Raw genomic sequence first — 15,057 nt, 5'->3', positions numbered from 1 at the left:
TTTCTAGGAAAGAAAATTTTCAATAGAGGAATGTGCATGATGATTTTTTTAGAGAAATTACCTTAGTCCACAAGTATAAAGGTGAGAAGGAGGGGATTCATCCCAAAAAACCCTAGGTTGTGAATTAGTGAGGGTTTGTACAACAAAGCCAATTCATTAAGGGATTCAAAAAAATCTATTAGGGGTTTATAGTTGTTTAGAAAATGGTTCTTAGAAAGAAATTTGGATACCCCTTTGAGTAATGTCTGGCAATTTGACATTGGTAAGTTAGTGATTCTTGAGGCATTTTTTGATGATGATCTCTTCAATCTAATTGAAAAAAAGATATGATCCTATATCTAGATTGGTCAAGAACCATGCTAGGGAAAATTGATTCAAGGTTACACCCGAACTAATTATGGATTTTCTTTCAAATCCTAATCAAGCATTACATAAACCAATAAATTTTGAAGGCCTAAAAACTAGATATGAGGCTCAGAAGGCCTATTTAAGGAATGGGTCATTGCAAGAATATTTCATCAAGATAGGATAATTAACCTTGGTTGCACCAAATACTCCAAAACCATTGTTGAGAAAATATTTCAATCCCAGAGCACAAGCACTATATTTCTCTTTACAAGATATTTGGAATAGATGAACAAGATCACATCTGAGGCTCTATTATTTTCATCACAACTCAGACATTACAATATGGTATGAGTGCAAGCTTTTATTTTTCCATCTATTTAGCATAGGAGATTCATAATGGATTGATAGGTATAAGTAAGGCCAAAGTAGAAAAGCCTTTTTGATAGTAGTCCATACTCATGTGCATTTGTCTATGTAAAGGTCATTTTTATTTTTCTAAAGAAATGAAGTTGGAGACTAAGAGGGATGGAGAAAGATTTCTAGTTCAATTATGGAGTGTTAATATGACATGGGAGGTCACAGATGCCATCTTTGTAAGATAAATCATAGATATTTTGCCTCCAAGATTAGGATTTGATTAGTTGGAAATAGTCGTAGAATACCTCAACAATTATTAGAACTAATTAGACCAAAAGATTATGCAAAAGGGTTGAAGGTAAGTCATAATTGGGGGGACATTATCCCATATGCAGTCTCAACTATTTTTAGAATATATAGTTTCCAAGGCAAGCCTCATATTCTTGTTAGAAACAATAATCCACCAAGATAACTAAGAGGGGTGGGGGGAGTGGGGGGTGAATTAGTTATCCAATAATTAAAAAATTTATACACCTTAAATAATCTTAACCATTCAGCCAAAGTAAATAGAAACTATACCAAGATGCACATGCATAATTATACCATATATGTTAACAAGGGAAACCCTTAATCGGAGGAAAAAAAACCCCAGTGGGAATGATGCCCACAAGTTGATGTACTAATATAAATATTCCTTGTTAGAGGATGGACCCTATTAGGATTCTATAAATACACTTAGTGCATATGAGTCCCTATTAGGAGACTTGAAATCCTTATTTGGAGATTGCAACCCTGTTAAGAGTTGTAGAAGATAGAAGGACCCACTATCTAAATAGCTTTTGGGGCAAGATCACTGAACTCACTATCCAACTAATCTCTCAACTATTCCTTATAGAATAATTTTATGTACTAAAATTTAACTTATTTCCTCTAAAAGATGGGGCAAGGATTAAAATTTTAAAACAAAACCATCCAATCATAAAATATCTAAGGCCAAATTTCAAAGTTATGATATGTCTAAAAATATGGTTGTTGTATAATTTAATGGTGATCAATGTCAGTTCATGTAGAGGGAATGTTGCATAAAACATGAATTTTGATAAATTATCAAATATCAAATGATAAAACCTTTAGAGAAAAACAAGAATTATGAAGATTATTTCCCTTTCAAGTAGTGAAGTGTTGAACTCTAGAATTACAAGCGTTTTGTGGGTGAGTGTAGATATCTTTCAATCATTTAAAGCTTTGTTTTATAGGATTATTTTTAAGTGTCAAAAATTCCTCCATGATGAGATTTTTCTAGGAAAGAAAATTATCAACAGAGGAATGTGCATGATGATTTTTTAGAGCAATTACCTTAGTCCACAAATATAAAGGTGAGAGGGAGGGGATTCATCCCAAAAAACCCTAGGTTGTGAATTAGTGAGGGTTTCTAAGAAAAAGCCAATTCATTAAGGGATTCAAAAACATCTATTAGGGGTTTATAGTTGTTCAAAAAATGGTTCTTAGAAAGAAATTTGGATACCCCTTTGAGTAATGTCTAGCAATTTGACATTGGTAAGTTAGTGATTCTTGAGGCATTTTTTGATGATGATCTCTTCAATCTAATTGAAAAAAGATATGATCCTATATCTAGATTGGTCAAGAACCATGCTAGGGAAAATTGATTCAAGGTTGCACTCGAACTAATTATAGATTTTCTTTTAAACCCTAATCAAGCATTAGATAAACCAATAAATTTTGAAGGCCTACAAACTAGATATGAGGCTCAGAAGGCCTATTTAAGGAATGGGTCATTGCAAGAATATTTCATCAAGATAGGAAAATTAACCTTGGTTGCACCAAATACTCCAAAGCCATTGTTGAGAAAATATTTCAATCCCAGAGAACAAGCACTATATTTCTCTTTACAAGATATTTGGAACAGATGAACAAGATCACATCCTAGTCTCTATTGTTTTCATCACAACTCAGACATTACAATATGGTATGAGTGCAATCTTTTATTTTTCCATCTATTTAGCATAGGAGATTCATAATGGATTGATAGGTATAATTAAGGCCAAAGAAGAAAAGCCTTTTTGATAGTAGTCCATACTCATGTGCATTTGTCTATATAAAGGTCATTTTTCTTTTTCTAAAGAAATGAAGTTGGAGACTAAGAGGGATGAAGAAAGATTTCCAGTTAAATTATCGAGTGTTAATATGACATGGGAGGTCACAGATGCCATCTTTGTAAGATAAATCATAGATATTCTACCTCCAAGATTAGGATTTGATTAGTTGGAAATAGTCGTAGAATACCTCAACCATTATTAGAACTAATTAGACCAAAAGATTATGCAACAGGGTTGAAGGTAAGTCATAATTGGGAGGACATTATCCCATATGCAGTCTCAACTACTTTTAGAATATATGGTTTCCAAGGCAAGCCTCATGTTCTTGTTAGAAACAATAATCCACCAAGATAACTAAGAGGGGTGGGGGGAGTGGGGGGTGAATTAGTTATCCAATAATTAAAACATTTATACACCTTAAATAATCTTAACCATTCAGCAAAAGTAAATAGAAACTATACCAAGATGCACATGCATAATTATACCATATATGTTAACAAGAGAAAGCCTTGATCAGAGGAAAAAAAACCCCAGTGGGAATGATGCCCACAAGATGATGTACTAATATAAATATTCCTTGTTAGAGGATGGACCCTATTAGGATTCTATAAATACACTTAGTGCATATGAGTCCCTATTAGGAGACTTGGAATCCTTATTTGGAGACTGCAACCCTGTTAAGAGTTGTAGAAGATAGAAGGACCCACTGTCTAAATAGCTTTTGGGGCAAGATCACCGAACTCACTATCCAAATAATCTCTCAACTATTCCTTATAGAATAATTTTATGTACTAAACTTTAACTTATTTCCTCTTTTCTTTCAATTAGACCAATTACTATCTAACCTTGTAGACTAGGTCACAAACCTTGGATCCAAGTATCAAAATTTGGATCACACAATGAAACCTTGGCAATGAAGTTTCCTTCACATTCACTCTACTCTTCTTATGTTCGCATTCCACTCTATGTTCTACTTATAATCATTCACATACATCGATACATGATAAAGGAAAAATGTCCTTCCTTTATATCAAATCCATAAAATAATTCTTTGAGTCATCTATTACACTTTCTCAATTAATTATTATAGGACCACATTAAGAGAATGTTACACTTAGTGATGACATTAATCTTCTACCTTGTAACTTGAACAATTTTCCATATATGTAATATTATGACTCCACCAATTTTCCTCCAAGAAAGAAGGCTCCACCATTGGTGCTCTTTTTGTCATCCATACTACCTACTTAATCAACATCAGTATAAACATATAGAGTAAAATCATTAGATCTGTCATCCCAGAATCTAAACTCTGGTGTTCCTTTCAAGTATCTATATATCCTTTTTACTACTATAAAAAAGAAATTTATGGGGTTAGCCTAAAGTTTTGCAATAATTCAAACTGCATTTTCTATATGTGGCCTTGTGTGAGTTAGATATTGCAATCCTCTAATCATAGATATGTACTTCTTCTACTCAATAGTAGGTGTCTCATCCTTTTTAGATAACTTGTGTCTAATTACCATAGGTTTTCCAATGGGTTTACATGTTTCCAAACCAAACCTTTTCAATAAATCTTTCAAATACTTAGTCTAAGAAATAAAGATTCCTTCTTTGTCCTTCACAATCTATAATCCTAGAAAATATTTAATTTATCCTATCATGCTCATTTCAAATTCCTTCTTCATTTCTTGTGAAAACTTATCACTTTCATCATCATTTCCTCCAAATATGATATCATCAACAAATATTATCAAAATCATCAATCTACCATCAATTTCTTTCCAATATAGATTACTATCTTTCATACCTTTTTTATATCTAAGCTTTGTGAAATGCTTGTCGAACCTTACATACCAAGTTTTGGGTACTTGCTTCAAGACATAAAATTCTTTCTTCAATCTTCATACTATTTCCTTGTCATTTGTTAAAGGACAACCTCCAAGTTTTTCTATGTATACCTATTCTTCAAGTTCTCCATTTAGAAATGTTGACTTGACATCCATCTAATATACTTTGAATCTCTTGTATGTCACATATGCTAAGAATAACCTTACTCCTTCTATTCTTGCTCCATGAGCATAGGTTTCATCATAGTCTATTCCTTCTTGATGTGAGTAACCTTTACATACCACTATTTCTTTGTTCCTTGCAACTTCACCTTATTCATTCATCTTGTTCCAGAATACCCATTTTGTTCCTATCACATTCTTGTCTGATAGTCTAGGGACCAATTCCCATATCTCATTCTTCACTATCTAATCCAATTCTTCTTTCATAGCTTGTTTCCAATAGTCATCTTTACATGCTTCATCTACATTATTTGGTTCAACTTGAGATATCAAACAAGGTTCTTCATTGATTCTTCTTCTTGTCATTTCACCTTTATCTCTACTTCTAATGATCTACTCAAGCGAATGATTCTTTGTCATATTCTTACTTGAAGTAGGAGTTTTTATCTCAACTCTTAGCTTTGTTGAAGGTTATGAGCTTTTTTCTTTCCTTAGCTCTCTTTTATTCTACAAATTAATGTTAGTCTAAAAGAATACTTCATCATTCTTTGGTTTGGTAATAACATTCTCATCATCTAAATTGTAGTCAACTATTCTTTCTTGTATCCTAAATTCTCATCAACTCTTACATTTTCACTATCTATAATAATCGTATTTCTTATATTATAACATCAATAGGCCTTTCTTTTTAATGAATAACCAAGAAACATACCTTCATCACTTCTAGCATCTAACTTACCAATATGATCATCTCTTTTGATATAACATTTACTAACAAAAATTCTGAAATACTTAACTATAAGTGAGTGACCAAACCATAGTTTATAAGGGATCTTGTTTGTGTCTTTCTTGACTTGCACTATATTCATAGTGTAGACTATTATATTCATAGCTTCTCTCCAAAACATCTTGGATGCATCATTCTTAGCTAACATAGCTCTTGTTACTTTTGTTACTGACCTATTTCTTCTCTCTGTAATTCCATATTGTTTAGGGGAACTCAAAGCTGACAAATGTCTTTTGGCTCCATTAGCTTCGCAAAGGATTTTAAACTCATTTGAAGTAAATTATCCTCTTCTATCTAATCTTAAACATTTAATCTTCATACCTAATTCATTCTCAACTCTATTCTTAAATATCATGAACTTATCAAATGCCTCAAATTTTTCTTTAAAAGAAATGCAACCCACATAATTCTAGAAAAGTCATCAACTAAAATCACAAAATAATTTTCACCATAGAATCCTTTAGTCTTCACTTGACCACTAATATCTATATGTATATTCTCCAATTTTTCTATAGTAGTAAACTTCTTGCTACAAAAAGAAGTTCGATTATGCTTTTCCAATGCACACTCCTTGCAAATTGTGTTAGTAGGCTTTACAATCTTAGGAAAATCTCTAACTACAAACATACTACTAGTCTTCACAATGTTGTCAAAGTTTATATGAAAAAATCTCTTATGTCATAACCAATTTTCATCTGCCTTAGCAACCAAACATTTTATTTTAGTAGGATTCAACTAAAATACATTACCTCTATATCTAGTTCCTATTCCAATTACCTTTCCATATTTGTCTCTAATCATGCATGTCTTCTCTATGAATTGTAATTGATAACCTTTATCCACTAATTGTCCAACACTCAAAATATTGTGCTTCAAATGATCAACAAAATATACATCCTCAATGTTAGTCTTACCATCAAGAGTTATAGATCCAATACCTTTAACATAGCACACTACATTGTTTCCAACTCTAATAATGCCTCCATCATGACTTTTGAAGTCAAAAAACTTGTTCATATCACCAGTCATATGATTTGAACAAACACTCTTAATTATCCAATTAGATTTATTTCCAACCTGTGATATCAAAGTCATTTTCTCTATACTTTCTTCTTTAATAGCTAAAAATCATATTTCATCATCACTCGCACTTACTACTTGTTCATTAGAATCATCTTCTTCATTTGCATACAAATACTCTCTATCTCTTCTAGGTTTGAAATTTATTCTATATTTTTTCTCTCTTTTAGAACACTTAGATGCATAATGACCAAATTCATTACAAGTCAAACATTTAAATATTTTATTACCATCCTTTTCTCTTCTTACCAAAAGGGCCACTCCTTCTATCTTTCTATCCTCATCACATATGCTACTGCTAGCAAAGTCTCCTCTAGCACTTGTGCTCCTTGATTAACTAGGTCAAATATTCAAGGCACTAAAAGTTGTTTCAGTTTTGGTCAATTCCTCATATTGTCTAAGCGTATTCTCAATTGTTTCAAGTCTCCCAAGTAATGTTTCCTTTGTGGAATCTTTGGTACAAGAGATCAACATCTATATCATTTGAACTGCTAACTTAAATTGTGGTGTTAAGCTCTTAAATATCTTCCATATCACTTCATCATCTTTCTTGGTTCCTCCTTGAGATCAAATACCTATAATAATTTCTGATATCTTACCTACAAATGTTCTTATAGATTCATCTTTCATCATCTTAGCATCTTGAAATGCACAAATCTAGCTTTGTAACCTCAATTTATTAGAATGTTCATCTCCTTAAAAACTATTTTTCAAAGCTTCCCAAATCATATGAGAATTAATAAGTGACTTTACTTGGTTGTACTCAATTTTAGGAAGTGTAGACAATAGTGCTTCTCTAGCTCTCCTATCACACATGAAAAGTTCCCTTTCTTCCTTGGTACAAGTTTCCAAACATTTCTTAGCAATGGTTTTCTTTTCTGATTTTGTCAAGATCCAATATCCTAGACCCATATATAATAGATATGTCTTCATCTTTTCTTTCTAGCTATCATAATTTTCTCCATCAAACTTTAGACTATCCTTTCTAACTATGCTCACCATGGATCTCCCAAACTTGTTAAACTTTATCTTCAAGGACCTAATGCTCTGATGCCAATTGTTAGAAACAATACTCCACCAAAAAAAATGAGAGGGAGGGGTGAATCAATTATCCAATAATTAAAACATTTATCCATCTTAAATAATATTAATCATTTAAAGATGCACATAGACAACTACACTAGATATGTTAACTAGGGAAACCCTTGATTAGAGGGAAAACCCTAGTGGGAATGATGCCCACAAGATGATGTACTAATATAAATATTCCTTATTAGAGTATGGACCTTGTTAAGAGTCTATTACAACATTTAGTACATATGAGTCCCTACTAGGAGACTTTGAATCCTTGCTAGAAGATTCCAACCTTGTTAGAAGTTGTGCCAACCATATTAGAAGTTGTAGAAGATAGAAGGGCCCACTATCCAAATAGCTTTTGGGGCAAGATCACCAAACTCACTATCCAATTGATTTATCAAGTATTCCTTATAGAATAATTGTATGTATTAAACCTTAACTTCTTTCTTATATCCTATCAACTAGACCAATCATTTTTCAACCTTATAGAACAAGTCACAAACCTCAAATCCAAGTATCAAACTTTTGATCATATAATTAAACCTTAACAATGAAGTTTCTTTCACATTGTCTTTGCTCTTCTTATCTTTGCATTCTACTCATTATGTTTCTTATTATCATTCATGTAATACACTAACCATCACATAACCATAAAACAATATCCCACCATACATAAAAGAATAACTAAACCTGAACAATTTTTTTTAAAAAATAATTCCCATTACAAATTAACCTTTATACAATAGGTACAATAAAGTACTCATAATCAGCAATGTAACATTTCTATTTATTAAATCAGAGTATATTATATATTTATACTCTCTTATTAGAAGTACAACATCTTTGAAAGACATTCAAATTAATCACTGAATCTAAATGTTAAGTAGCCAATTCCTTCTAAGTTCATAATCAAACATATCTCGAACCTGAAATCCAAAACAGCAAAACCACAACACACGAAATAGGGTTTAGAACACAAATTAAATCATTAAGATTTCCAGTAACCTGCATGTTAGATTTTATAACAAAACATTATTCATATAATTTAAATAATACGAGTACTGAAAATACAATTTTCTTTACACATTCAAAATATAAAGCAAGTACATAATTTCTTACATGCAGATATGAAGAAATAAACTCGCATAGAATATGACAAGATAATGATCCAGTAGTCAATGGGTGTCAACATAAGAATCTACATTCAGCCACTCGTAGAACTCAATATGTCAGGTGAAACCATAATATTATTATCTTATTATATGATTCCCAACCCATAAAGTTTTAAATATTACCACTTGATTAAATAACTATCATAAAATTTCCCATAAGGATCTAGACTAGTGTCGGAGGGCATCCGGCAACATAATTCTATCACCACAAGTTACTCACTTTATGACAGCCACCCAATCTAAAGGATCACACTTGCATAATCTAACATACACATAATTCTAGATATACTAATTGGAAGAAAACTTAGATTAATTTTTTCAATTCCAACTAATACACTTATTTCATTTGCCTCAATATAACAATTGCACCAGCAAACAGAAATATCATTTGAAACCATTTTCAACCTTTCAAAGTACCAAATGAAACCATAATTGTAACCACGCTTTTCAATCATATAGCAACTATTTTCTAATTAAACAATAAGGAATTGACTTTTTCTCTGAATCACTCTATATTTACATTTCATTTAAAAATGTAATAATAAAACTATCCAGACATATTATTACACCAGATTATAAAATTAATCAATTTCCATTTCCAAAACCAATAATCACAATAATTTCCAAATTATATATCTATGGTAAAACTAACAGTGCAATTCATAAGGATATACATACACGTTGATACATATAAATAAATACTTATTCATATATATATACATAGCATTTATATATATACATACATGCACTCACTTACATATACCAATATATATATATATATATATATATATATATATATATATATATATATATATATATATATATATATATATATATATATATATATATATATATATATATATATATATATATATATATATATATATATATATATATATATATATATATATATATATATATATATATATATATATATATATACGTAAAACCTTACTAATTTAAAGTCAATTTTAAAATAGATAATAATCTTTTACACTCTAAATCTAATAACTAGTCGTTACCAGATAAAACAATTTTCACTACTTTAATTAGTAATTGTTTGACAATATATCGATGTCAAAGTACTTATTTTGTTTCAGAGTTCTTGTACTAAAATCAATGAAACATAAATTCCCAAATCTCCTAAATTCGAAATAGCCTATACAATAATATTGTTTGCATTTCGATGCTTCAGACTAAACATAAGTTAACAGCTGCAATGAACTTCACTATGCTATGGTTCTATCACAACAACCGTATCCATCTTAAATTACAGTAAAAACTCATTTGTTTCTTTGTAATGTTAAACCTGAATTAGTATAATTTTACTAATATAATAGACAGGATCTAAAACCCTTTTTGAAATGTTAACCTTGAAACTATATGTAAAAGTATGTGTCTCATAGAATTTTGAAACCCAAAATCGCAGACAATGAAACAATTATGAGCCTATATCTTTAGACCCTACACACATTAATATTGATGATAAATACTAGCTGAGTTACAAATCAAGTAATCATTTTCTTTTCTAAATGTTATCTAAATCCCAAAACCAAAACAAAGTTTATAGCTCTGCAAAATGTTTAACGATAATTGTTTGACAAAATAACCAATCTCTATTACAAGACTATACCCTCGGTTCACAAATCGTGACCCATAAATCACTGCAATATCGTGGCCGTGATCGAATGTCACCACGAACTTTAACCAAGATCGAGTCACAAACAGTAAATAAAATGTTAACACAAAAAAGCATACCCACAGAGCTTGGCTCTTATAATAGCTGGTATCATATGCTATTTCACAGTTCCACACATAAATTATGACTATAAACATACACATAAAATCGCAAAGCCCAAATACAACAATATTACCAAAACAAAATCTCCATACCCTTACTCGAATATTAGAAGAACATACAGAGCTAAGCATCATACACAAAACCCCACTCTGAAAATATCCATGCTGAAGTGTAAATTACATACCATTTAAAACAAAAAAGAACTTTATACACTTATACATTTTAAACTTCTTACACCTAAATTTTGGGTTTACATAGAACATAACAATGAAAGCATTAAATACTGCCTACACCCAGAGTTGGGTATGAAAGCTTTTTTTTTTTTTATACAGCAACCATTCCATAAACGATATTTATCATCAATCAAAGAACATAAAATGAATAAGAAAATAAAGTAAGAAAAGCCCCTTGCCTGTAAAAAAAAATGTGAGAGAAAACTTAAGTAAATCCATCTGGAGAATCCTCCTGTTCAAACACGCAACCCAAGCCTCCAAAACCCTCTATGCCTTGCCACAGAGAACAATGAAACCCTTTAAAAGATGATACAGAGAAAATGCAATCAACAACAGAAACCATTAATAAATGAAATCAAGAACCTCTAAAATGCTGGTAAGGCACGATGATCTCCATAAGGGTCATCAATTTCCCAATGAAAATGTAGAGAAACCCGCTCAACAGAGCATCCATATTGCCTCAACTGAAATCCAACAATGGTGGTCTGAACTCAGACTTCAACAAACTCGACAAGCAAAAACAATTCAATGCCCATAACTGCGTACTTAACTCAAACCTCAAAAATAATGCAAATTCCAACACTTGGCAGCCAAAGTACCAGCTCGACATTTGAAGAGCCTACCCTTCATAAAAATCCACTTACTTGCCGCCATAAACCAAAACCCAAAACCCCCATGCTAGTTTTAGTTTAGGCATTGATAGACTTAGGCTAAGTTTAATTTATGACTTAGTTAAATCCCATCGATAGGTTAGTTTTAGGCACTAACTTAGATAGCAATAGGCATATATAAACATCAACATTAGTACTAACTAATATTAGTATTAACATCAACATATATATATTAATATTAATACTAGCTAATATTAATATTACTATCAATATTAACATTAACATCAATACTAGTTAATATTAATTCCACTAACATAATAAATGTTACTAATTGATAAGTGTATATATATATATATACAAGCACACTAATATACAGACAACTACATATACATATACGTATATAAATATAACTAATATATATATATATATAATTATTTTATACTAATACCCTTATATTTATATATACATATATATTTATTTATACAATGCTATAATTATATATATATACTTAAATCCGGCAATAATAGATACAAGGTGCTGATACAATTTTAAAGCCACCTTATACATCAAAATGAGAGTATGAATCAGACATAGGTAAAACTGAAACCATACTAACATTAATTTATAAAATTTGATTCTTGAATCTAGATTAATTTAGTTGATAAGATTATGAAAATAACACAATACTGAAAATATTAAAAACATCTGTTTTGAGAATCAGATTTTGAGTAATCTCTGAATTCTCAAAAAGTTTAACATAATAGTACCAGAATAAAAGTAGCTTAACAAGTACCAAACTATTTAGAAAAGTTAACTAATCTCAGATTCCAAGGTGACAGATATAAAACTTTTAGGGCCATGACACCCTCCCCCACCAGCTTAGGCTTACTCCTGGAAGCCTGAAAACAAATGAGGATGTGAAGCTTTCATTGCCCTGGTATCTTCCCAAGTTATAGAGGTATCATCATTATGATCCCATAATACCTTTACCTGTTCCACCTTGCGACCTCTGAGATTTAGATCTCTTTGCTAAATAATCTGCACTGGTTCCAGCATCAATTGGCCATCCATTACTTGTAATGCATTCCAATTCAAAACATGAGTGATATCAGGTATATATTTCCTTAAGATAGACACATGAAAGACATCATGGATTTGAGATAGACTGGGAGGCAAAGCAAGTCTCTAGGCAACTGGACCAACACGTTCCAGAATTTCAAATGGTCCCACAAAACATGGAGACAATTTGGAACCTTTACCATATCTAATAGGACTTTTTTTTAGGTCTGACCCACAGAAAAACTTTGTCCCCAACCACAAATTGACACTCAATCCAATGCAAATCTGCATACTTTTTTTGTCTATCTTGTGTTGAAAGAGTAACCTTCAAATTTTCCTTCTAACGTGCTTCCACTATCTATAATAGCCTTGACATGTAAAAACCATCGATCGGTAATCAAATTTTGCAATATTTTCTCCTATAAATCTACTGTGAGTTAAAGAAGAGCACTCATGATGTCTTCTCCTAAGAGCATCAGCTACCTTATTCTCTTTACCTTGCACATATTTAACTTCAAAGTTATATTCACACAAAAATTCCATCCATCTGCGTTGCCGTGCATTCAAATTAGGCTGTGTGAAAATATATTGAAGACTTCTATGATCAGTACACAACTCAAAATGTTGTCCAAGGAGAAAATGTCACCATTTGGTCAACGCATGCATTACTGCAGCAAGTTCTAAATCATGAGTAGGATAGTTTATCTCATGATCCTTGAGTTTCCTAGATTCATAAGCAATCACCCTGCCATCTTGCATTAAAACTACTCCTAATCCATCTAATGAAGCATCCATGCAAACTACTTATTCTTTACAAGGATTAGGTACAACCAATATAGGTGCACTAGTCAAATGTTCTTTAAGATGCTGAAAAGCTTCTTCACACTTATCTAACCAGATAAATTTCTTACCTTTTCTCTAAAGAGAAGTGATAGGATGTGCTATTTTTGAGAAATTAGCCACAAACTTTCAGTAGTAACTAGCTAGACCCATAAAACTTCTCACTTCAAACACGTTTGTAGGTGCTGGCCACTCTACAATAGCTCTAATCTTAGCTAGATCCATAGCCATTCCATATCCCATGATAAGGTGTCCAAGGTAACTTATTTCCAATTTGAAAAATTCACACTTATCAGGATTAGCATACAGCTTATTCCTTTGGAGACATTCAAAATCTTGTCTCAAATGTTGTTCATGCTCCTCCAAGGAGTTAGAATAAACTAGTATGTCATCTAGAAAGACAACTACAAACCTATCAAGGAAGGTTCTAAAAACTCCCTGCATCAGACTCATAAATACTGATGGCGCATTTGTTAAACCAAAAGGTACAATAATGAATTCATAATTCCCATACCTAGTTCGAAACACTATTTTATAAATATCAACCTCATGAATTCTAAGCTGATGGTACCTAGATTTAAGATCAATTTTAGAAAATACCTTAGCACCCTTCACTTGATCAAATAAATCATCAATTCTAGGGAATGGATACCTATTCTTGATAGTAACTTTATTCAACTGTCTGTAATCGATACATAGTCTAAGTGATCCATCTTTCTTCTTAACGAAGATAACAGGTGCACCCCAAGGAGAGACACTAGGTCTAATCAGCCCTTTCTCAAGAAGTTCTTCAAGTTGAACTTTGAGTTCTACTAATTCTTGTGCTATCATATGATAAGGAGTTTTTGAAACAAGTTCAGTACCAGGCACAAGATCAATCCTAAAGTCTATTTCTCTCTTGGGTGGAATACCTAGAATTTCTATTACAAAAATATCAAAAAATTCCTTTAGCAAAGGATGGTCTAGACTAGTTTCCTTTGCCATGGGTACAGAAAAATCATTAACAAAAATAGAAAATAGCTTGCAGCCTTTCCGTAAACACCTTTGAAGTTGTTTAGCAGAAATGGTTCTAATAGAAAAAGGCCTTTTAATACCTGCTATGATTTTACTTACCCCATTATCATCAATGCACTCAATAGTCTTTTCGCTGCAATCAATTACAGCTTGGTGCTGATCCAACAAGTCCATTCCTAGAATTACATCATCAAGCCTATCTTGATGATCTTCACCCCTACCTAGGCCACGACCTCTACCTAGGCCTCAACCGTGGCCTCTACATCCACCTCTGCCTTTGGCTACATTGGCATCAACATTAGGGATACCTCGTCCCTATGCTCCTCGTGTAACAGGAGGCATACTAGAATTCCTATATAAAAGAGATTTAATTAAAATCTCGTGGAAAGCATAATGAAACCCCTAATAATCCTATCGAGTCTTGACTATTTAAACCTTGGGCTCTGATACCAAATGTAATACCCTAACCATCACATAACCATAAAAAAACCATAAAACAATATCCCACCATACGTAAAAGATTAACTAAAATTGAACAATTTTTTTTTT

Source organism: Cupressus sempervirens, chromosome 2 (genome assembly GCF_028749045.1).
Source record: "Cupressus sempervirens isolate cs-2001-9-10 chromosome 2, ASM2874904v1, whole genome shotgun sequence".
NCBI classification, from domain to species: domain Eukaryota; kingdom Viridiplantae; phylum Streptophyta; class Pinopsida; order Cupressales; family Cupressaceae; genus Cupressus; species Cupressus sempervirens.
The sequence above is the reverse complement of the archived record's forward strand: the minus strand, read 5'-3'. Positions refer to the sequence as shown.